The sequence below is a fragment of the Haliotis rufescens genome, unplaced genomic scaffold (assembly GCF_023055435.1).
Source record: "Haliotis rufescens isolate VD_foot unplaced genomic scaffold, xgHalRufe1.0.p SCAF_17, whole genome shotgun sequence".
Lineage (NCBI taxonomy): Eukaryota > Metazoa > Mollusca > Gastropoda > Lepetellida > Haliotidae > Haliotis > Haliotis rufescens.
The window spans coordinates 11,961,961-11,988,414 of record NW_025963857.1 but is presented as its reverse complement, the minus strand read 5'-3'; the positions used below and the strand labels follow the sequence as shown (position 1 = coordinate 11,988,414).

The window sequence follows — 26,454 nt, the reverse complement described above, 5'->3', positions numbered from 1 at the left end:
CAACTACTTTGAATGTTATTTGTAATTGGTCGAGTTGTCAACCTGGGACCACTCATTTTAATGCAGAGGACCCCAAAAATATAATATTGAGATTCCCTAGGACTCCTATAGACCAAGGTAAATCTCTGCATATTTTAATGTTGTATAATACAAACAAATTCTTAAACTAGGATAGAACAAAACCTGGCAACAAATTCAAAAATGAGATGGGTTTAAAGGTGTTTTGAACAGTATATCAGTAATGGCTTAACGGCTTAATGTGGGAGGGCACAGATGCTTGATTTCTTGGTGAAAACCCCCAAGCATAGGTATGGGTTTCTGACAGACGAACACTGGATACTTAAGACATATAACCTACATATTGTTTGTTGTTTAACAGTGCACTCAGCAATATACATAAAGATCAAAGTTGACAGCAGAACCATCAATCTAAACCCTCTTAGCATAAGTCAAAGCACACCCACTGGTGGTATATTTTTAAATGTTTCTTTGTTGTTTGTTGTCGCATTCAGCAGTGTTCCAGCTGTATGACGGCGGTCTGTAAATAATCCGAGTCTGAACCAGACAATCCAGTGATTCACATCATGAGCATCGATCCACACATTTTGGACAAAATGATATGCATCAACTAAGTCTTTGAGTCTGACCACCAGATCCCGTTAGAAGCCTCTACTCTATTTTACTTTCAGTATAGTGAGTGAGTGAGTTGGGTTTAACGCCGCTTTTAACAGTATTCCAGTTATATCACGGTGTGTCAGCTTAATGTGGGAGGAAAGCCCGAAGTGATGCGAGTCTCCGACATTTACCACTTCGGTGAAACCCATGAGCACGGGTATGGTGCTGACAAACCTAGAAACATAATTGGGGCGAACCGGGATTCGAACCCACAATCATATGTTTCTGGCGTGCCAAAGGGACGCAACTCTGCACAGTGAATCGCGACGCCTTAGACAACTGGGCCTCCCATGCCCCCACTTTCATTATAAGGACTATTTTTGGCTGAGCTTACAGGACTGAACAAAGATTGTGTTAGACTCAAACTTTGAGCCTGACTTTCTGATCCTGTTAGTCGCATGTAACCAGCATGGGTGGCTGAGTGCCCATTCTAAACCAGATCTTCACAGGGTCATATTTTTTACAAATAATGTATGCAGAAAGTGCCGATATCATCAAAACAGCATCTTGTGCCTTGCTTCACATCATCTCAGAATTCTTATCTGCATGTTAAGAGACACTTTTCACCAGGGCACTGTTCCACAAAGCGATTTTAGCGCTATGATTGTCGTAAGCCAGTGTTTAAGTATGGGAGTTACGATCACCTTAGCGCTAAGATGGCATTGTGGAAAGGGGCCCAGATAACTGTCTTCGTTGTGGAACAGGACAGGTTGGAAATAAGTGACAGGGACCTTCGGTTCTAGTTATCTTACAGAGCCTGAAACAAATATTTCCAATACAGCCGATGCAAGTCTATGAAAGTTGGCAAGTCTAAATTACTGCAGTGTATAGATGTATAGGCTCTTGGCTCCTTTTTATAATACATTATTAAGATAATTTAACTGGGTTGTTTTTTTAAAAATATGTTCTTTTCAGGGACTAGAAAATGAAGAAAGTCTCTTGGCTCTTTTTTATAATATTTTATTAAGATAATTTAAGAACTGTCTTTTTCTGGAAAAATATTGTTTTCAGATGCTAGATGTCCATCTACTTCAGTTCAGTATGGTCAGGTAAGCTAACAATCAGAACAGTGTCCTTTGTATCTAAAATAACTATTATTTCAAGCATCTTCCCAACAACGTAACCAGACACATATCAACATGCTCATGCAATTGTGGTGTCTGTTCACAATCTTTTAAACATCAAACCTACCAGTAATCATTTCTAATTTGTCAGAAAAGATAGTCCAGGGATCATATCCATTTCTTTTGTGTTTTTATCTGATATCAAGTTCTGAATAGTCTAAAAGTTAATCTTGTGTCTCTAGAGAAGATGTAATCAATAGTCTAGGCTACAGAATACACTACATGCTATCTTAGCTTACATATTGAACTGGATAAAGAAGAAGTAAGGCAAAACAAGAAAATCTCAAGACAATCCTACGAAAAGCTATTGACCAAAAGCCTATCTCTATACACAGGATTAAATGACATCACAAGAATATCCAAATAGTTAGATGATAGGTAGATATTTTTGAAATCACCTTAAGTAAAACAGAAATATAGTTGAAAGACTAAAAGGTCATTATGTGTCAAAAATAAAATTGATTGTCTGGAACAAGCACTCATCAGGTACTGATATTAAAAAAATTCAAATCCTACAAAAATACTACACTTATACACTAAAATAGTGCCTCAAGTAGAAATGCTAAGAATGGCTTCATGAAAGATGTACCTATAACAGGTTAAGATCAATGAGCTAACTTCAGACGATACAGTATCAGTAGATATTAGACATTTACCAAGGTAATCTTAATGCATGGAAACGTTTACTGAAAGTATTAATTCCATACCGATATTCATAAATGTGTCTCAATACAGTATCAATATTCATAAATGTGTGTCGATACAGTATCTACATTAATAATTCATGATACACGTTGACATTCTTAGAAGACGTCTATATTAAACAACCAGGGCTTGATCAGTCACTACAGTGATACACCACAGACAACCCTCTGAGAAACAACCAGAGATTGATTAGTCACTACAGTGATACACCACAGACAACGCTCTGAGAAACAACCAGGGCTTGATCAGTCACTACAGTGATACACCACAGACAACCCTCTGAGAAACAACCAGAGCTTGATCAGTCACTACAGTGATTCACCACAGACAATGCTCTGAGAAACAACCAGAGCTTGATCAGTCACTACAGTGATACACCACAGACAACCCTGAGAAACAACCAGAGCTTGATCAGTCACTACAGTGATACACCACAGACAACGCTCTGAGAAACAACCAGGGCTTGATCAGTCACTACAGTGATACACCACAGACAACCCTCTGAGAAACAACCAGAGCTTGATCAGTCACTTCAGTGATACACCACAGACAATGCTCTGAGAAACAACCAGAGCTTGATCAGTCACTACAGTGATACACCACAGGCAACCCTCTGAGCAACAACCAGGGCTTGATCAGTCACTACAGTGATACACCACAGACAACCCTCTGAGAAACAACCAGAGCTTGATCAGTCACTACAGTGATACACCACAGACAACCCTCTGAGAAACAACCAGACATTAAGCCTCTTTAATAATTTCAGGACACCAGAAGGAACCTAAAAATACAAGAACACATTCAGCCACTCCACATCACCCATGGGCCCAAGCTCAGACGAACAGATTGACAGTCTTGAGTGAAGAGGTGTGCAGCAGAACTCCCAACTTTCCGCTTTAAAGCCTGCGATAACCTCAGCGAAAAGACTCATATCAGCCCAGGAATAATTATGCAGCCATGCCATGACGTAATTCTGTTGGCACTATAACTCTGGCCTTTGCCCCCTCGGCCTGCTGTAACAACACTGTGAGAAACACATGGACAAATACCAACCATCAACTGATAGCACCGAGGGTTGTTAATTAAGATGGCTCACAGAAAAATGCCTCAAGGTTGCACAATTAAATAGTTAAAGGGGTCAAACTTCAATTTAAATATTCCCCTAATGAGACAATCATGACATCCTTTCGTAGTCAATCAATTCAATTTTTTGTTCAATTGGAAAAACCTGTTTATTCAAACTGAGATTTCCTTGCAATCAGTTTTGATTTGATTCAATGATTTCAGAGGTTTATTTGGAAAATTAAATTCAAACACTGTAGTCGATATTACTGTGATTACTGAAACATTTAATAAAATGACCCTCCACACATCATCATTAAGTGTCTTTAGGTGCATATACTTCATAAACGTCATTGTAATTTTACATAATGTAATAAAATTAAATATCAGTATTCAGCCTCTTCCTTTCAAAGAGATGCACGTCACCTAACAAAGAAACACTGTTAGTTATAAATATATAGAGGATAGTATATGAGTGTTCATGTCATACTGTGTCTCAATACCTGAATTTAAGCACCAGGGTCGTAAACATAGTATGACATGAACACAAATTTAATGTTCTATGTATTACCGAAGAAGATGTCTACATACATAGACAAATTTTAGTGTTTAGCTATAAGGACAGCTGCAAGTCGCAACAGCAGTGGTACCACAATTTGTCGTTCAGCTATAAGGTCGTTTGTAGTGTGACGTCATTCCGACCTCACGTCACAATAAGATTCGAATGACGTCAACAATGATGTCCCATGATGTGATATGACCCTAGGGCACATATGATTTTTATTAACCCCGAAATGTTTGCCCTCATAGGTAATAAATAATTATATTAACATGAAGTTGGATATGCTTCATTCCAATTTGGTCATTTTGGCTGACACTCACTGCAGACTTTGAAATGACTATGAGACTGAGCAGGCCTCAGTAAATCCTTAGGCTCGTTGTGTGCCCTGCACTAAAGGGGAAGAACTTTTCAGACACCATCTTTGAAGAGTACATGCATTATGCAGTAACACTTTTGAACAAGTTTGCCCAAAAATCAAGAGAGAGAAACTGGTTTCAGTGGGTAACATACAGCAAAACACTTCGTAAATCTGGCCAGTACTGTTTCCAGTGAACACATCTGCAGAATCGAATTTCTGGATTAATGGTAACAGCAATGTCGGTTAGATCATATACTACTCAAGGGAAGTTAAAGAACACCTGATTCTTTAAAGACATGACAGATTAACTATGGTAATAAGAAAGAATCTGGTGTTCTTTGGCACACATTCTCTACATCTCCAGGGCAAGCATTGTGGTAAACCTACACTAACCCCTGGATCTATTCCTGTGGTCCTCGCGATCTCAAAATACCCGCCCTTGATTTTCATTAACATTTTACCGACCAATCAAACAATACAAGGAAAAAGAAAATGGTGGGTAACTTGTATTGCCTTGAAACCAAAGCCACCACCAGTCTTAAGACATCCTTTTCATCAAAACTATTTGTGAGGACTTCCTTTGGTGCAGTCAGTTTTTCAATGTTAAATTTTTCACAAAATCTTTCGTTATCAATGGGACTGGCCGCATGTTGTTGACATCGCCAAACGAAACTTTGAGGCTGGTTTGGTACTCGCATTCTGATTGGTCTGTTAGACTAAGTAGTGTAGCAAATCATATTGCCTGATAAAAATCAAGGGCACATAATTTGTGATAACGAGATACAGGGGTGTGGGTTTACCGAAATGCTTGCCCTGGGGATATGGAGGTTGCTTGACAGATTAACTATAGTAATAAGAAGGAATCGGGTGTTCTTTAACATCTTTTAAGTAGTATATCTTGCATTCTCGTGAACTTTCCGATATGAAGGGGGTGTCCAGACTTTCACTGTATCAGAACCGTGTGCGTTGTCTCTTGGCACCATTTGCAGTTTTACTTTTAGTTTCATTATATTTAAATTTTTGGTTTGTTGTTTAACACCACACTCAGCAGTATTCTAGCTATATGACAGCAGTCTGTAAATAACTGAGTCTGGACCAGATAATCTAGTGATTGACATCATGAGCATCGATCCACACAATTGGGATGTGATGACATGCATCAATCAAGTCAGCAAGCGTTATGTTATTTTGTTTAAAATTGAGATTTCTTTAAGTTTTAATTTTGACATTGTATTCAGAACAATAATGTAAAATTAAACCTCTTCTGCTTATTAGGTCCTCTTATTGTTGAAATACAAGTCACCTCGGAAAAAACAATCACATTACATCCTACTGTATTTACATAATGTAGGAACTTTGCAATTCTAATCTGGTAATTTTTACTGACATTTCCTGCTGATTTGGGGCCGAATATCATCCTCTGAGCAGGCATAGAGCAACCCCTGAGACACCTGCTCTTCTTAATGAAATATAACACTATGCATGCATGCATTTCTTGCATGAATCTAGGGCAAACTGGTCATAATCATGAATTATTCAATGTCCATGTCTAGAGAGATTTGTATCCGACCCCAGACAATGGTATCAGACACTAGACACAATACCAAAACTTGCTTGGTTCTTAATCACATCATCTACACAGTCGACTAAAATGTAGTCATGCTTCAACCTGCCTTGTGACCTTAATGCAGACAGTCGAAACGTAACAAATAACTGTATTAGTCTTAAACAGAGAATCTCAGCGAGGGGAGTGTCTCTTGATATCAAATATATCTACACAAAGCGATAAACGATTCAAACTCTGAAGTTAGCTGTTAAATTTTGTTAAATACTTGACATCATAAGACATGAGGGTGAGATTTTATTAATAATCCAACATCATTCTTTCAACAGTTTCAATTTGTAAACAGTAATAAGCAGTGTCTTAGGAGTGTTAAAAAGTACTGCTAACAGTAGCAGAGAGACAAGTGATGTCATCTGATTGTAACGTCTAGGTAACCGATGACATCACAATGGTCTACAAAGCATTGTGTTGCAATTTCATATCTACTGAGGAGGCCAGTATTGGATGAAATATTGTTTTAAAAGTTTTAAGGAAAAACTAACATCAATCATTTGATCTCAAAGGATCATAATCACATTACAGCTCACAGATGAGACGACAAGTATTGTACACAATGATCTTAAATATGCAACATTTATTGCATGTCTGTCTGGATCGTGTTATGTCTGTCATGGCCAAAGGCATTGGTTTCAAATATCATACGTTTTACAGTAGAGATTTACAAGATAAATAAGGCGATTATCTCCAACCTAAGTAAGTATAAGCAGATGTCGAGGGGAATTAAGCAAATATAGGGTTCACTGTTTTGCTTGTTTGTTCGTTTGTTTGTTTGTTTGTTGTTTTCGGCTGCACTCACCAATATTCCAGATATATAACGGCGGTCTGTAAATAATGGAGTGTGGGCCAGACAATTCAGTGATTGACATCATGAGCATCGATCTAGGCAATTGGGATACAATGACATCCATCAACCAATCAGTGAGCCTGACCACCCAATCCTATTACCGTATTTTCTTGAGTATAGTGCGCACTTTTTTTTCCAAAAAACACAGCTGTGTGGAAGGGGGTGCGCATTATACACGAATTATGAGTTTGGATGTTTTTTTCCCCCATGGAAAGACATTACCATGAGCACGAAACACCGGAAATACCATGTCAACAAATCCATACTGAAGTACACAAAATAATTATGTAATTACACTGTCTGGCTATAAAAAGTGTTCTTTGTATATCTGGACTTATGTTTGTAACTTATTTCATTAATTTTATTCAAAATTCCTTTTAATATTGTTTTTATTAATTTCAGCGAAATCGTGTGTGAAGCGATCGGAAGATCGCACAACTCACCGTCATTAACAGCAACCACGGTCAGAATACCGCTATTGACGCCTTGAAACGAACTTTAGTTGACAGAGAATGGATACATATATCATAAATGACATACTTTGACTTGTTAAAAGTCATATTTGTTTTTGTTTGACGATTCTATGTCAACATGAAATTCTCGCGATCACGTGCGCGTGAGCCTTGACGGTGACTGGTCAGATTGGTTCCATGTAAAAAAAAATACCTGGGAAAAGCGATCAGCTGCTTCGCTTAGGGTTATTATTATTTTAAATATGTTTAGTAAAGGCTGCATATAATTAAGAAAATAATGGAATATATTATTCCTGATAAAAAAAATAGTTTCAGATACAATTTTTGCCGATCCTTGCATTAAAAATCCTATAAAGTTATATCATTGGGTGTGTCTTGACCGAATCACCGGTCGATTCCAAGAAAACGTGTGTACAGCTGATTGCTGTTTCCGAATTAGTTTACGAGACAATACACAAGGTAATCTTAATCCCTGGATATAAAACAATGCCTAGCAGAACAATAAATACTATTTAATCGGTAAATAAACATGTCTGGTGATTTTTTATCTCAAATTTCGAATTTGTACTGACAAAGTTTCTCATCACCCATTCGTTTGCCGGACTTAGCTGAAAGGGTACGGTGTAATTTTTTTCTGCGCATAATATTCAAACTTCTTTTTTTTTCAAAATATTGAACCCGCTATAGGGGGGTACGCATTATACACGGGTGCGCACTATACTCAAGAAAATACGGTAGTCGCCTGTTACAACAAGCATACATGTAGCAAGCATGTGTTGCTGAAGACCTCGGATCTTCACAGGTATTTCCACAATATATTTCCATTATCTTGCAATAATCTCAGATTAGATCAAATGACAGACACAGCCGACAGCAAAATAGGAATGTGTTTCCCCCAAAAAAGTTTATTATTAAGTTCTATAAAGTCATACTAAAATTTGATGAGTGCAAAAATATCAATTCAAGGAAAAACATTTTCACTTGAATAAGATGATGATGATGATGATGATGATGATGATGATGATGATGATCAAAAAGTGACAAAACAAAACAACAAACTTCTGATGCATTCAGGGCATAATGTCAAACCTTTAAATAAAATTTATGGACATCTTGTAGACTAGAAAAACACATTTTCAAGAAATCCGTTGGGCTGGGCTTAACATTGCAAATGCTATGCTTTAGGAAATGAAAGGAACATTTTCACCCTGAAGCCATCTTTGAGGGCATTTGGTGGATCACAACATGCATATCTGCTAGACAGCACCAATAATTGCCTAGTTTTACACTGGCTATTGCGCAAGGGTTGACAGACATGTCTCATAATCACTGCCAATCAATACCAACCAAATCAGTTTGTGAAAGGAGTGCACATCGGACACGAAACGAGATAGTAGAACTCCGCAGTCTTTTTGCCTACTAGCCCCAAACAATCATGTCAGCTCGCATGTGAAACCTGAGCAGTGTTATGACTATTTAGCAGTCGGTAGACGTAACTAGAGTCAGCCAAACTATCGGTTAGTCATAACTATTACACTGGCACTGGGTGTTTACAGCAACAAGAATGAAAGCTATGAATAGTGTCTTGTACAACAAGAGTGCTCGGCAGGTCAAGTTACATAACCGACCAGGACATTTTAACTTAAACATACAGTTATTACCAATTATGTTTCCTCTATGGGGGCAGCTGTTTTATATACATGTTTGTCATGCAACAAGTGCAATAAAATTCCAATAAATCACTAAATTTGTGAACATATTTTTTCTCTTTTTTCCTAGCTTCTACATCTTGACACTTGATTTTTCTGAAATTATTCAAGGCAACTTTCACTTGGGTTTCTTGGTTGTCATAAAGTTATTATGACCACCATTAAATGGGTATAGAGTGAGTAAGGGAGTTTTTAGAAAAAATTCCACTGATGAAACCAGAAATGGGTTCTTACATATTGTACCCACGTGGGGAAATCAAGCCTGGGTCTTTGATGTGCTGAGCGATTGCTAATCATAAAGTTACCAAAACACCCCAATGTTATCAGTTATTTTGGCATATCATTTGTATAAAATACATACAACACAAATCTTTTAAGTGAAACAAAGGCATTAGACTTTCTAAACATTATTTCTTCCCAAAACAATAGCGTAAAAAAAAAATTGGGCATCAGATTTTACCACGACAAATAAAAATTGCTGCTTGACATTTTGAATCTCTTGAAAAAGTTTGTTGTGAAAAATAATTAAATTGTCCGGCTACTAATTTTTATTTAAATTATCTGGAAACTGTTTCGTTTGGTGTTTAACGCCACACTCAGCAACATTCCAGCTATATGACGACTGTCTCTAAAAAATTCAAGTCCAAGTCTGGACCGATCTAAACAATTAGGATACGATTATATGCATCAAGCAAGAGAGCAAGTCTGATGAGATGATCCTTTAGTCCCCTCCTTCAGCAATTGGTTACTGAAGTCCAATACCAACCCGGATCTTGACAGGTATGAATATGTAAGTATCCTACAGCAATTGGCATGATTGGGATCAATCACCCTGATCACAGAGGTACTGGTAGAGAGGAACTTCCTAGCAGTAACTGTTCCAAAGAACCATCCACTGAGTTTCATCTATATATAACAAACATTTCCAAAACAAACATCACATAGTGAGCATCACATAGTGAGCATCAACTAAGACATGTAAGAATATCACCTAACGAGCATCACCTAAACAACATCAACTAGTGAGCATCAACTAGTGAGCATCAACTGAGAATATCACCTAAACAACATCAACTAGTGAGCATCAACTAGTGAGCATCAACTAGCGATCATCAACTGAGAATATCACCTAAACAAGCATCACCTAAACAACATCACCTAAACAACATCACCTAGCAGGCATCGCCAAAATAACATCATCACCTAAATAACAACATCACTTAGCAGGCATCACCTAAATAACATCATCACCTAGCGGGCATCACCTAAATAACATCATCACCCAAACAACATCATCACGTAGTGAGCATCAACTGAGAACATCACCAAGAAGCATCACCTAAGAACATTACCAAATAAGCATCACCTAAAAGAACACCTCACAGAGAGCATCACCTGAATAATATCTCCTAACAAGAAACACCTACAGCACATCACCCAGGGAGAATCCACAAAAGAACAGCCCACTGTGCATCCAGCAAAACCCAGTAATCATCACCTGAATCGTCCACTGAACAGACTGGATTGGTCAGCCTTGGTTCACTGAATGGCATCGAACACTGGTAGTGGACATTCATAATGTCAATTACTGGTTCATTTTGTCCAGAATCTATTATTTACAGACCATCATGACATATCTGGAATATTTCTGAGTGTGTATAATGGCCATAAACTAAGTCTTCTTTCTTGATTATTATTATATTATACATTTATATACCGCAGGTATCAAGGTCGGCTCAAATGCGGTTTTATTTGTTCCCGGCCAGTGGATCCATTCGCATTCCAGTTATCATTCTCAACTCCCTGGGGAGTATACAAACCAAGCTGCCCAGGGGCGCTAGAAGGTTTTTACATCAACCTCACATATCGGGTACCCATTCCCTGCTGGGTGAACAAAGGCACATTTGAACTAAGTCACTTGCCCAGGGTGACATAAGTTTCGACACTTGCGTTTCGAAATAGCTGATAAAACTGTGATTAAACTGAACAAGACAGTACCAAGCATAGTGCCATGAATTTAAAAGAAACAGTGTTATTCGTTTGTGTAATTATGCAGACTGCAGCAAATGCATTAGATCTAACTTGGAATAAAAAAAATTAATTAGCATGGTATTCGAGTTATAGATTCAGTAGATGTCTTCATTACTCATCTAAATCGGCGAAGCGAAATGTAAAATATCAGTAAAGGTATGAGGGTTGCCTTTAGCAATATTCCAGTAATATCATGGGGAGGACACAAGAAATGGGCTTCACACATTGTACTCATGTGGGAAATCAGACCTGGATTTTTGGCATGATGAGTGAAGGCTTTAACCACTGGGTTGGTTGGGTGGTTTGTTTAACGCCGCACTCAGCAATATTCCAGCTATATGACCGCGGTCTGTAAATAATCGAGTCTAGACCAGACAATCCAGTGATTAATATCATGAGCATCGATCCACGCAATTGGGATCAATGGCATGCATCAACCAAGTCAGCGAGCCTGACCACTCGATCCGGTTAGTCGCCTTTTACGACAAGCATAGTCACATTTTACGGTAAGCATGGGTTGCTGAAGACCTATTCTACCCCGGAATCTTCAAGGGTCTTTAACCAGTGGGCTACACCACAGCGCGTAAAATATCAGTCTGATGCAACAAATGAGCTAGACTGAGATTCCACAAGCATATGGACCTCCATCACTAAATTATTATAATAACACATAAAAGCAGTGATTAAACTCTGGAGTTGCTGTGGGAATTACCACGACATGTAATTACATTGTTAACTATTGTTGAGTCACATGAGAACTGAGATATTATGTATCAAAGGTAAATGATGTCAGATGTCACAAAGGTTTCCATGCTGAAAGGTGTGCTGCCACATTTGCATCAGTTCTCGTTCGATTTTGAAAGTCTTCTTCCTTTTCACACTAAACAGTCATACCTTCATAAAAATACAGTACATTGTTCAATGTTTTGAGAAGAGGAGTCCACGTTGGAGATTCAGGATAAATCATGGTCACCAAACATTGGTTGGTTGGTTTGTTGTTTGCAAGTGGGGGTGAGGCGTGAGGCTGCGGGTGGGGGTGGGGGTGGTGAGGTGGTTGGTGGGCATGGTGAGGTCGGTTGGTTGGTTTGTTGTTTTATAAGCAATATTCCAGCTATATGATGGCAGTCTGTAAATAATCGAGTCTGGACCATACGAACCAGTGATTGATATCCCGAGCATCGATCCACGCAGTTGGGTTACGATAATGTATCAACCAAGTCAGCGTGCCTGATCACCCGATCCCGTTAGTCGCCTCTTGTGACAAGTATAGTCATGTTTTACGGCAAGCATGAGTTGCTGAAGACCTATTCTACCTATTCTACCCCGGATCTTCATGGGTAAACCAAACATTGACTTTTCTTGCATTGACAACCAAAATGGTCGCCAAATAGAGGGCTGACATTCTTTAAAAGGTTCACACATCATTTAGTTTCTCATGACACACATGCCACATTCCAAGTGTTCTAACTCCTGCAATATTTGACAACACTATTTCTGGGAGAAAAACAAGATGTACACACCTCAGATTATGATCTGACTGAAACATTGATATGTGAAACTAAACTTCAACTCCCTTCACTTAACGACTTCTTCATAATAAGAGCCTGAATCGAGGTTTACCCCAACATAGGCACCATGTTTGATGCAATCTGACATATAAATTTAGCTGATAAACCCTGTGTGTGACATCTGACACAAGCTATTGCCTATTCGTCTTGAGCATCATTAGGGGCCATGTCAAAAGTTAAACAGAGTTGAAAAACAGGTTGATTTAGATTCCTTTTTTGCCCACCATTCCGTACTTAAAAGTATTTCTCAAAAATATTATTTAAACTTCTGTAATATAGTCAAGTCACATACGTTTTCAAACTTGTTAAACAGGTAAATAAAATACTATTGTTACATGTGAACATGATAAACAGATTAAACTCAAAACATCAAATGTTTAAACAGCAATAATGAAAACTACATTGACAACTTTCCTAGGGAAAATTCTGTGAATTGAGATCATGTGAAGAGAGAAACTGGGTATCAAATCTCTACCAAACACAAATTAACTTCGTTATTTTTCAGGTTTATAAATTGTTTTGACAAACATATGTGAAAAATGTGATATGAGCTTTTAACACAAATAAGAATATACCGTATCCAATCAAAGAGCTCCTCTCAATATCTTTGTTAATAAACAGTACATTGTTGCTTCTTCTCCACCTTTTTAAATATGGGAAATACAACTATTATCACCCTGATCATCATGATCATCAAAGGTGCCTTGAAACAATGAATAGAAAGTAATAATTTTTTTACTGTAAATTTACAACACATTTGTACATGTTATAAATTATGAACAATTAAATAGAAATAATTTTTCTCTTTCTTGCAACATTTGACCAAGCTGTTAATATGTACTTGAACAAAATATGCTATAAGTGATTTATAAAATGATTCTGACCAACCAGGCTATGTCAACATGGTCAACACTCATGGATTTCTAATGGAATTCCAACATTTCAAATTAGAAAAGAATATGTGTGTCATCACATTAGAAATAAACATCATAAAACTTAAAAGTCATTTTCAACAGAGGACATTATGTAGGGGTGTGATCTAGTAGCTCTTACCCTCCACGCTATGCTAATTAATGCACTGAAATCCCCTTTATAAGGCTTTTGAAGAGCAGACAAGGTCATCTCATCCCTAATATCCCCAGAATAATGTTGCAAATTTGATAAACAATTTCTCCAATAAAGTACATGTAAAACAAAATTATTGAAGGGCTATAACAGATACTTGTGATGTTATAATGAGGATGTCGACAGACAGTACCCAATAGTGAGGTGTTCAGGTACTTAAACATTTTGCTTTAATCTCCCAAACAAGGTCATGCCACATATGTAGAGAGCTTGTCAGTATGACAGGTCTCAAGGCTGAGAGGTCAAGCGAGGGCAGTGGTTCACAGTCTTGTCTGGAGATATCACCTCGCATGATACAGCTCAAAACAATCTCACATGTATGGCTTTATCTTCCTAGTCAAAACACATGCACACTTGCAGCACAATCCTTAAACCTTGACAGGTCACAAACTCCTTACGCCATTTTCAACAACAAAAAAGTCCACATAGCTTTATATAAGCCCGAACTCACTGACTAAAAGCTGTTTAATCTAATCAAACGGACAGCTAATTCTGTGGTTGAATTATCGAGCGCAGATATCCAGTGACAGGTTCTGTTCCTCATGGAGTAGGAAGCATTACGTAAGTGCGCTTTATATAGCTAACCGCTAACTATGCACCGTGCAGTATACGTAATGGTGGCTATATGCACGTCGCATGAGTGCAATTATTACGTCAAGCGATCAAACACATTTAGAGACAAGGAACAAAAAAAATAAGCATATTTACCATTCACGACTGAGATGTGATGCGTCAACAGAACTGAAACAGAGAAAAGCATAGAAAATAACATTAGTCGTTGAATTCGGAGGAAGTTGATTTTCAGGCCGGAAGTAGAATGCAAAAAAAAACTCGATGCATTTTTTAACAACATAATTAGCAATAACTTACCCAACTGTCCACAGGAAAGTACCATGACGCGGCGCACACACGGTCTCCCTACGTGGACGTATGATGCATAAATTCTCTAAATGGTGTTTGGTGCTCATACATGCAGAAATAACAACCTAGTGCACTACTCTCACATCCGCCATTACTCCAGTGTAAAGTGCGCACAAACTTGTCTGCGCATCTATCAACCTCGCCGGTCACATGTTGAAGTTCGCCGCCTATGGATAGTCGGTTCAGACAAAATTCGCATTTGATAACGGAGGCGAACAGATAAAACTCAGCATTCGAATGACACAGTGTCAGCATCTAATCAATAAATGCAATGATGTGCTCGTCTGTTTGTCGTACACTGCCCTGTAGCTCTTAAGTCGGCGACTGGCTACCAAATTAACGCCGGTCGGTCTGTAGTTCCAATGTCTCCCACGGGCTTGAAAATCGGGGAATTACCGATTTTTAACCACCACAAAGTTAAACATTGTTATAGGTTAATAAATGCAAGTCTGGGCTTGTTCGTTTTGTTTGGCATTTTGATAAATATGTATAAATAAGTATCTTTGAAGTCAGATATTTCCACTGCGTAGTGTATTGATTCGCTAGCGTTATTGGACGTCTGCGTCATTTCAATTATGTTCAGCATTGTGCAACAATGTACATGACACAACAGGTTATGAAATTAATATACACCGGTATACAACCATGAAATATTAATTGACGACGAAGCACAGCCTTTCATCGTGAATTTGTATGAAAGGCACGCTGTGAGCCATGGGAACAAGTTAAGCGCCCTGTGAATTCAAATACATTACGATTTTTTATCATACAGCAGTGTTTTTGACATGTTCGATTTTTTCACCAAGCTAAAGGTTAAATGAGAACATTTCCCGACGTCTCGACGGAAGCATTGTGTCAAGTTTCACAGACACAGATAATCTTAGTCACACAGACAGTTGTCATAAGCTAACTCCATGACGTCTTCCTGGATACCTACATATCGGTACACAGCTGACACAGGCTAATATTTCAACTGCAGCTTACGCTTTGCATCGCTAAATCCGAAACGTTTCTCATTGTCATTCTAAACAACCCTGATATTTAAATACATTTCGATTTTCAAGTAAACAGCGAATTTGACCTCAAAACGACAATTTATGTTTTTGTCCACTGATCGCGTAAGGTATATACACTACACTGTACGAGGCCTCTAGGGTTATGGGTTTAGTGAGGGAAAGCCTTACGTCAGTCAAGAGAGGAATCGATGATGGAGAACATGGCGATATTGCATGGCGAAATAATGACGCTATTGCATGTAGACGCCTGTATAAAGTCGCAGTGTTCCGAGACCGATCAAAATGTCACTTGACTTGTCTTCAGCTTTGCGCATCGATTAAGCAAGATCAGTAGTTTCGTTGTAATGGATGTAACAGCACATACAGACATTTGCTGATAAAAGTTTAATGTAGGTGCAATGGTTCTCTCGAGGTTAAGAACGCTCTACACTGTACAGAAAACGCTCCGAATACTCTGAAATGACATATCCAATGGGAAGCCAGGATGCAAAGGCGGTAGGACAGTCAGCTACAGCGTATATTCGTATCTGGAAAAGTGCATGCATTCTGTAAATGCATATTCAGAGGTTTTACAGTTGGATGCAAAGGCTATATACGCTTTTAATATACTCATTTAATCCACCAGTTAAATACAGTAAACTACGGTTATCACGAACACGCTTATAACGAACTGACGGATATAACGAATTTACTTTTTTGGTCCCGACTATTTGCTTTAGTTATGCTGTTTATATGCTTATAACGAACTACGGTTATATTGTATTGTTATTTACAAATAATTTTATATCGGTAATATTTGTATATATTTCTTGAAATGATTCTAAGATTAATAAGAGCATATGTGTGCATAAACTGTTTACAATGACTACATATATAGATTGTGTCTTGTTGGGTTAATAGACAAAAAATATATAACAATATATTATGTTTGTTTCTTTGTTTGTTGTTTAACGCTGCACTCAGCAATATTCCAGCTACCGTATTCGACGTAATAAGCGCCCCGCTCTAATAAGCGCCCACGGCGATATTTGCTAATATATTGGCTAGTGAACAATCCCAATTGGCACCCCTTCCGATTGATCAATGTACACAAGACTTATTTTTTCGCGAATAATACGCACTCGTGTGTTATATGCACCCTTAATTATGGGCAATTAAATTCTGGAAAAATATATCTGTCGTACATAAACATTTCAGGCTGTCAGCATAAACCACGAAATTTATCTCTCAACTCTGTTTTTTTTCCACCAAAATAATATTCTAATAAGAGACCCCTATTTCTAATTTTGAGAGCGCCCTGGGCGCTTATTACGTCGAATACGGTATATGACGGTAGTCTGTAAATAATCGAATCTGGACCATACAACCCAGTGATTGATATCTTGAGCATCGATCCACGCAAGTCAGCGAGTCTGATCACCCGATCCCGTTAGTCGCCTCTTGCGACAAGTATAGTCACCTTTTACGGCAAGCATGGGTGGCTGAAGACCTATTCTACCCCGGATCTTCACGGATCAATAGTATATATAAGTGGATTTGGAAGATATTGGATGATACATAGTTAATAACTTACTACCAACGCAATTTGTGTCTAGATGTATTTGCATTCATCTTTATAAATTGTTTGTTAATCAAAATGCACCATTGTGAACAATAGAGTCTGGACCAGACATTCCCGTGATTAACTTCATGAGCATCAATCCACGCAATTGGTATATATGGATAGGGACAGGGTAACGATATACTCAACATAGTGATATCAATATACTCAACATGGGGATAGCAATGTACTCAACACGGGGATATCACTATACTCAACACGGGGATATCAATATACTCAACATAGTGATATCAATATACTCAACATGGGGATATCAATGTACTCAACACGAGGATATCTATATATTCAACTTTGGGATATCAATATACTCAACATTGGGAGGGAAAATGAGTTATGGAAGCTTCCTCGGCCAATAATTTCAAATTCATAAGTACACTGTATTCAGTTCGGTACATCAGGGAATAATCGTCAATAGGAAGGACATGTGGAGCACAGTAGGTGTTTAAATAATGGGAGTCGAACCCGAATTGTGAGCGAGCCCGTCGAACGTACCCCAATTGCGCTACTTATACCCACACTTTACTGGTGTACAGACAAACCTTGCACACATACATTTGGTAATGGTTGAGCGTATTGTGAATGGTTATGAGTGAGTGAGTATGGTTTTACGCATCGTTTAGCAATATTCCAGCATTACCAAGGCGGGGGACACCAATAAAGGGCTTCACACATTGTACTCATGTGGGTATACGAACCTGGGTCCTCGGCGTGACGAATGGTTATGAGGTGAGATGAAATGGGGTTTAACGTCGCGTCCAAGATTATTGCACTTATATAGCGACGTGTATGTACGTGTGTGTGTTTGTGTGGCTGCTTGTACTAGTCCGGACTGAAGCCGATTTATAGTGCTAGCTCACTGAGATACCATGCCGCAGTTTAACATGAATACCCCACTCAGACACAGTATACTGACTCCGAGCCGGCCAGTCCTTGTTTTAGCCCCTTAATGCCGAGCGCCAGGCAGGGTAACAACAAATACCATCTTTTAACGTCTTTTGGTATGACGCGGCCGGGGATCGAACCCCGGACCTTCCGCTCTCCGGGCGGACGCTCTACCACTAGACCATGGAGGCGGTCTGAATGGTTATGAAGGGGAATGGTAACATGAGTGAGTGATTTGGGTTTAGCGCCGCTTAGGACATTATTTCAGTTTTACCACGGCGTGTCATCTTGATGTGGGGGGAAATCTCGAAGTGGCGCAGGTCTCAGAAGTTACCACTTTGGTGAAAACCAAGAGTACAAGTATGTAGCTCATAACCCTAGAAACATTCGGGCGAACCTGGATTCCAACACACGATAAAATATTTTGGGCACGCTAAACGGACGTAAGTTTGCAGACAGGGCCTTATTTTGTAGTTTCGTTTGGTAGGTATTGTTTCATGTTAGTTTGCCACTTATATACACCTTGGAATCGAACACGAATCGTGACCGAGACCGGCGAACGCACCACCACTGAGCTATCTATACCCGCATGCAGAAAGGGCAACCTGGTGGGAAGTTAAGCGCATCTCCCTTAACCTTCCGAGTATCTTTAGAAAAAATATCTACATAAGACGCTGGCCTCAATTTGATTTTTTAAGATACCATCGATACCTGATTAAAGGTGGTAAAAAGATTTGTTTGTTTGTTTGTTTGTTTGGTGTTTAACGCCGCACTCAGCAATATTCCAGCTATATGACGGCGGTCTGTAAATAAAAGGGGCAAAACCAGACAATCCAGTGATTAATATCATGAACATCGATCCACGTAACTGGGCTACGATGAGATGCATCAACCAAGTCACCGAGCCTGACCACCTGATCCCGATAGTGGCCTCTTACGATAAGTATAGTCGCCTTTTACGACAAGTATGGGTTGCTGAAGATCTTCACGTGTCTGGTATATAAGAACAATGTATAATCCCCCAAAGCGTCGCAGAGGGCACGGGTGGTCCAGTCGTCTAAGGCGCCGGGATTCGCTGTGCAGAGTTGCGTCCCTTGGGCACGCCAGAAACCTATGATTGCGGGTTCTAATCCCGGTTCGCCCCGTTTATGTTTCTAGGTTTGTCAACCATACCCATGCTCGTGGGTTTCACCGAAGTGGTAAACGTCTGAGACCTGCATCACTTCGGGCTTTCCTCCCACATTAAGCTGACACGCCGCGATATTACTGGAATACTGTTAAAAGCGGCGTTAAACACAACTCACTCACTCACCAAAGGGTCGCAAGGACTGAGTCAAATCATATGATGCGAACAGGCAGGGGAAGCAACTGTTAGTGCAGTGAAATAACTATTGCCATGGAAGAGTTACACAGTACACTATGTAATAACATAACATATAGGGAAATATATAGCTGGTAGTGCTTCATTATTTTCGGGTGTAAAGTTAGACACAAATATAAAATCCTTTGTCATAATCTGATATAGACTTGCCAGTACACACCCATAAAACAATGGGTTCGGAACACTAGTTAAAGCCAATTTGACTGTGAAGTCAGACACACTAAATCATACACATTTTGCAAACTGTGCAAAATGTGTTGGGGAAATCAATTAACGATTTCCTTTCACACGTTGCGGTTTGCTATCGCGGTTTTAATCAGAGTACGTCATTAAATGCATGAATTGCACCGTTCACCTCTGTAGCAGGATTCGTTTCTTTCATCTGTCAATCCTTGCTGGTTCTACGAGAAGGGATACCGGGTTAGAATAGGTCTCCACCAACCTATGTTGGTTATAAGAGGTGTCTAAATGGATCGGGTGGTCAGGTTAGGTGCATTAATTGATTGCTTGTCGTCATACTCCAAAGGCGTGGACCGTTGCTCACAATATCAATCACTGGATTGTCAGTCTCGATTATTTACAGACTGCCGCCATACATATGGAATATTGCCGAGTGCGGCGTTAAATACCAAACAAACAAATATAATTTTAAGGGCGATGTTTAAATCTCTCACGTGCCTTTTAAAACATGCATCGTCATTATTTCTTTGTAAGCAAAATCCGTTGATTCTTCTTTTATAGTTTTATAGTGCGCAACTCGTGCGTGGATTCCAAAAATGAATAGCTGGCTACGCTCCCGGTACGCAATGTTGCAGAGTGCAACAGGGACTGGCGACGGCGTTGACCGTTGCTCATGATTTCAACCACTGGTTTATTTGCTCCAGATTCGATCATTAACAGGTCGCAATGCTGGCCTACTTGTAACTAAGGCGTAAAACAATATTCACATGATACTAAAATGTTCCAACCACTTCTATTGTGGACTTCTACTGGGTCCCAGCAATCACTGATACAGTTTACGAAACTATAGCCACGCACCTTGCTTAGTTCATTTCGATATCCTTCTTCCGCATAAGCAGAAAACATTTCATGAAAGCATACAGCTTATAAGATATTCTCCAAAGAAATCGTTGACCGAGATTTTACTTAAAAACAAACCCACAACAGGAAGACTGTTCAAGTTAAACGCCCAACCGCCGAGTCAGTGTTTGGCACGATTTGTGTCCCGAACGGTTAACCGTAGTTCGTGCTGTCTGTTGCTTTTGACGACTCAACTGCGGCGTGGAAGGGGCCTAGAGTAACACGGACCGAATTTACCGGCAAACTGTGCATACGCCTCAAGTCAGCATGTCGCATTATTCCGGCAACCGCAACCAGAAATTTCATGCTTCAGTTGCGGATGTCGTCACGGCTCAGAAAGCACGCGCGCGTCGGCCAACTGTTACGTCAAAATGTTCCTTGCGCCTTCTTTTTCATATTGTTCCTCTCCACACGATCACTTGTAAATAGATGTTGGTAAATAGACGAGTTGTATGTTTTTTGGGGATTTGAAATTTATCTAAGTTGCTCATTGAATTCAATGTATGATTCAGCTTTTTAGCTGTGGCCGAATAAGTTATAAACTGCAGAATGTTAGTGCAGAACTGTTGGAGGTAGATAATAAAGTTAGAGACTAACATTGCGGAAAGGCTGATATATCTTCGTTGTGTTGTTTCACTTTTGTCACGCATGTTTTCAAAAACGTCAATTACTAAGTTCATGTACCCGTAACAAGTTAATGAATAGGTTCACCAATGAAATTCAAGGTCTGATAACGTCCCATTTTTTAATTGTTCAGACTCAATAGGTTTAGACTTAGGGTTATGTGTGCGCTGTTTTGTTACACAAATGCACGTGCGTGTGCACGTGCTTTAACTGCACGTGTGTCCGTGAGAATGTATGGCTCTGCCTCAGTGTGTGTGGGCGGGTAATGTCTGGCAGAATGTCTGAGTATGACTGACATTATTTCATGGCTGTCGTATTGTGGCCACGAATCTCTGACTACCAATCTACGTGTCTACATATATACTCTACACAAGTAAACGCACAGGCGGTAAGAATAATTTCAAAAGTAAACTATCGTGGATGGAAAATTTTCCATGTTGCATAGCTACATGAAAATAAAGTCCACATACTCATTTTTACTGATAACGTGACACAACACCCTACTTTGAGAACGACATCGGCCACATGGCACAATTAGAGATCGACCAAGATCATGGACACTCCCGCATCACCACCGAGCCCCTGGATTGCTACATCCGGGTCCGCCACCTTCGGACCCGTGAAGATCCGGGTTAGAATAGGTCTTCAGCAACCCATGCTTGCCGTAAAAGGCGACTATGCTTGTCGTAAAAGGCGACTAACGGGATCGAGTGGTCAGGCTCGCTGACTTGGTTGATGCATGTCATCGATCCCAATTGCGTGGATCGATGCGCATGATATTAATCACTGGATTGTCTGGTCCAGACTCGATTATTTACAGACCGCCGTCATATAGCTGGAATATTGCTGAGTGTGGCGTAAAACAACCAACCAACCAACCAACCAACCGTCACCTTCGAAACTGCGCACTCAATGCAAAGGACGCTGCAACACACATTTCTGGTTTACGTCCCATTACCACAAAGACTGCCCGTAACCGTTTACGACCTGCCGTAAAAAGGCCTAACTTTGGTGTTATTATTCCTCCATCGACTGCAGCAGCTGTAGTTGTATTCATTACATCATCAGTGGCTTCCACAACGTTGACGCAGCGTCTGGCTTAGTCAGACTTTCCTACCCGCGACTATACGGGTCTTCAGCAACCCGTGCTTGTCTTAAGGGGTTGTCGTAAGAGGCGACTATGTTTGTCGTAAGAGGCGACTAACGGGATCGGGTGGTCAAGCTCACCGACTTGGTTGATGCATGTCATCGTGTCCAAGTTGCGCATATCGATGCTCATGATTTCAATCACACAATTGTCTGGTCCAGACTCGATTATTTACATATATTTAAATGTTGTTGTGTGCGGCGTTAAACAACAAACACTTGATACCAAGGTGTAAATGTTTCTCAGTCTCAAAATAAAAGTTCCCCGAGGGGTAGTCATACTTACAACCAATCTGCGTGCATACCCATCTTACAGCCAATCTCCGTTTAATCATATATTACAACCATTCCGGGTTAGAATAGGTCTTCAGCAACCCATGCTTGCCGTAAAAGGCGACTATGCTTGTCGTAAGAGGCGACTAACGGGATCGGGTGGTCAGACTCGCTGACTTGGTTGATGCATGTCATCGATCCAAATTGCGTGGATCGATGCTCGTGATGTCAATCACTGGATTGTCTGGTCCAGACTCGATTATTTCACAGACCGCCGTCATATAGCTGGAATATTGCTGAGTGCGGCGTAAAACAACAAATCAACCAAGCATATATTACAACCAATCTACATGGACACATCGAAGAACCAATCGGTTGACTCACTCACTCACTTACTATCTGATTGTATACACATCTACAAAACAACATGAAAATACGCACTGCAGTTATAGACAGAATCCAAAAGCAAATGAATAAAACGATTGCTGTTAATGTGTACCTATGATTCCGACACTCGAAACAAATACCGAGAACGAGCGTCTACACTGTGAGTGTACACAAGACTTAAGTGGTTTAATTCCAGTATACTAACGGAACATCCAGTAAGATACATTGCCCGGTATGCACTCAATGACGGGGCAATCACCGCCGAGGCACATATCAGTCAGTGCTTCATCCAGACTACAAGTACTGATTGTGACAAACGCGGCTGACCCAACACAGTCGAGTCTAGTTCACTTCGGACTAACCATATATACATATATTTAGTATAGTTTGGGTGACCGAGAGCATGTGTGTGTCCTCAGTGTGGGTGACAGAGTACGTGTGTGTGTCCCCAGTGTGGGTGACAGAGTACGTGTGTGTGTCCCCAGTGTGGGTGACAGAGTACGTGTGTGTGTGTCCCCAGTATGTGTGACAGAGTACGTGTGTGTGTCCCCAGTGTGGGTGACAGAGTACGTGTGTGAGTGTCCCCAGTGTGGGTGACAGAGTACGTGTGTGTGTGTCCTCAGTGTGGGTGACAGAGTACGTGTGTGTGTGTCATCAGTGTGTGTGACAGAGTACGTGTGTGTGTCCCCAGTGTTGGTGACAGAGTACGTGTGTATGTGTCCCCAGTGTGTGTGACAGAGTACGTGTGTGTGTGTCCTCAGTGTAGGTGACAGAGTACGTGTGTGTGTGTCCTCAGTGTGGGTGACAGAGTACGTGTGTGTGTGTCCTCAGTGTGGGTGACAGGGTACGTGTGTGTGTCCTCAGTGTGGGTGACAGAGTACGTGTGTGTGTCCTCAGTGTGGGTGACAGAGTACGTGTGTGTGTGTCCTCAGTGTGGGTGACAGAGTACGTGTGTGTGTGTCCTCAGTGTGGGTGACAGAGTACGTGTGTGTGTTTCCTCAGTGTGGATGACAGAGTACGTGTGTGTGTGTCCTCAGTGTGGGTGACAGAGTACGTGTGTGTGTGTCCTCAGTGTGGGTGACAGAGTACGTGTGTGTGTGTCCTCAGTGTGGGTGACAGAGTACGTGTGTGTGTGTGTGTATGTATGTATGTGTATGTATATGTGTGTATGTATGTGTGTGTGTGTGTGTATGTATGTATGTATGTATGTATGTATGTATGTATGTGTGTGTGTGTATGTACGTAAGTATGTAAGTATGTATGTATGTATGTGTGTGTGTGTGTATGTACGTAAGTATGTATGTATGTATGTATGTGTGTGTATGTACGTAAGTATGTATGTATGTATGTATGTATGTGTGTGTGTGTATGTACGTAAGTATGTATGTATGTATGTATGTATGTATGTGTGTGTGTGTGTATGTACGTAAGTATGTATGTATGTATGTGTGTGTGTGTATGTACGTAAGTATGTATGTATGTATGTATGTATATATGTATGTATATATGTCTATGTATGTATGTGTGTGTCTATATGTCTATGTATGTGTGTCTGTATGTGTGTGTGTATGTATGTATGTTTGCGTGTGTGTATGTATGTGTGTGTGTCTATGTGTGTGTGTGTGTGTGTGTGTGCGTGCGTGCGTGTGTGTGTTTTTGTGGAAGCAGAACCAGATTTCTTCGACTCGAGTCCATGATAAGTTATTAAGGCGTTGAATGAATGAAAACCAGCCTTGTGCAGCTTAGATTTATACATAACGTTTTTAAGTCATTTTTTTTTTGTCTGGTAAGACTAAAGTCAGCATGCAGCAACCTAAGCTTGTCGTAAGATGCGACTAAATGGATCCACCTATCTTCATTTTCGTCGGCGAAGATTATTCCTCGATTATCCAGTGTATTGCTTTATACAAAGCATGGGTAATCGAGGATTAATCATCGCGGACGAAAATGAGGACCAGGTGGTTTCGATGGATAACATGGCCCGAATTGTGACATCTCACTCCGATGCTTAAGGGAACGTTCGGTTCATTTCGCAGAGTGAGTTGGTTTAACGCCGCTTTTAACAATATTCCAGTTATATCGCGGCGTGTCAGCTTAATGTGGGAGGAAACCCCGAAGTGATGCAGGTCTCAGACGTTTACCAACTTAGGTTGCAGTCGTCTGAGGCCCCGCGATTCGCTGTGCAGAGTTGCGTCCCTTGGGCACGCCAGAAACCTATGACTGTGGGTTCGAATTCCGGTTCGCCCAGATTATGTTTCTAGGTTTATCAGCACCATACCCGTGCTCGTGGGTTTTACCGAAGTGGTAAAACGTCCGAGACCTGCATCACTTCGGGCTTTCCTCCCACATTCAGCTTACACACCGTGATATAACTGGAATGTTAAAAGCGGCGTTAAACCCAACTCACTCACTCACTCACTCACTCACTCACTCATATGAGTATGAGTGAATGAGTGAGTGAATATGGTTATACGCTGCTTTTAGCAATATTCCAGCAATATCACGACTGGGGACACCAGATATGGGCTTCACACATTGTACCCATGTCGGAATCGAAACCGTTCCTTCGGCGTGACTAGCTAGGCTACCCCACAAAGTATTAACACTTATGTAGGAGTAAAGATGAGAAGGACATATGTCCTCACCATACATGGAACTCTTGGCTCCTTTTTATAACATTTTATTACAATAATTTAACAACTGTTTTTTTTCTGTAAAATATGTTTATTTCAGAGACTAGATATTAGTTTCAGTTTCAGGCGAGTTCTCAGATATTTATTTAGTGTTTTTTATGACATCCTGTACGTGCCTGAGTGAGTGTTTAAGTATTTTATGTTTCGGTTCGCTGTTGAACTTTGCTCATTGCGAGTCCGCCGACTCCCCAAAAAATGAAATGTTAAAAAATTTAAAAGCCACTACAAATACAAAAGTATTTATTTATTTATTTATTTAATTAATGTTAAGAAAATTAAAAGCTACTTCAAATACAAAAGTATTCATTCATTCATTCATTCATTCATTCATGCATTCATTCATTCATTCATTCATTCATTCATTCATTCATGCATTCATTCATTCATTCATTCATTCATTTATTCATATCACGAACAGCCTAACTGTGACCTGGTTGTAACAGCCTAACTGTGACCTGGTTGTAACAGCCTAACTGTGACCTGGTTGTAACAGCCTAACTGTGACCTGGTTCTAACAGCCTAACTGTGACATGGTTGTAATAGCCTAACTGTGACCTGGTTGTAACAGCC

At 40.0% G+C, this 26,454-nt stretch overlaps 1 protein-coding gene across 5 annotated transcripts in view; it reads right to left on the bottom strand.

Moving 5' to 3' along the window:
* LOC124112522 overlaps positions 1-26,454 on the bottom strand; it is a 216,327-nt gene that overhangs the window by 104,263 nt on the left and 85,610 nt on the right. For 3 of the 5 annotated variants that reach the window (XM_046472688.2, XM_046472685.2, XM_046472683.2), the window contains exon 3: positions 14,569-14,601. The gene's annotated coding sequence lies outside the window, so the exon portion shown is untranslated. Of the gene's footprint in view, positions 1-14,568; positions 14,602-14,730; positions 14,921-26,454 lie in introns of those variants that run through there. The other 2 variants (XM_048397549.1, XM_046472684.2) reach the window with 1 other exon arrangement.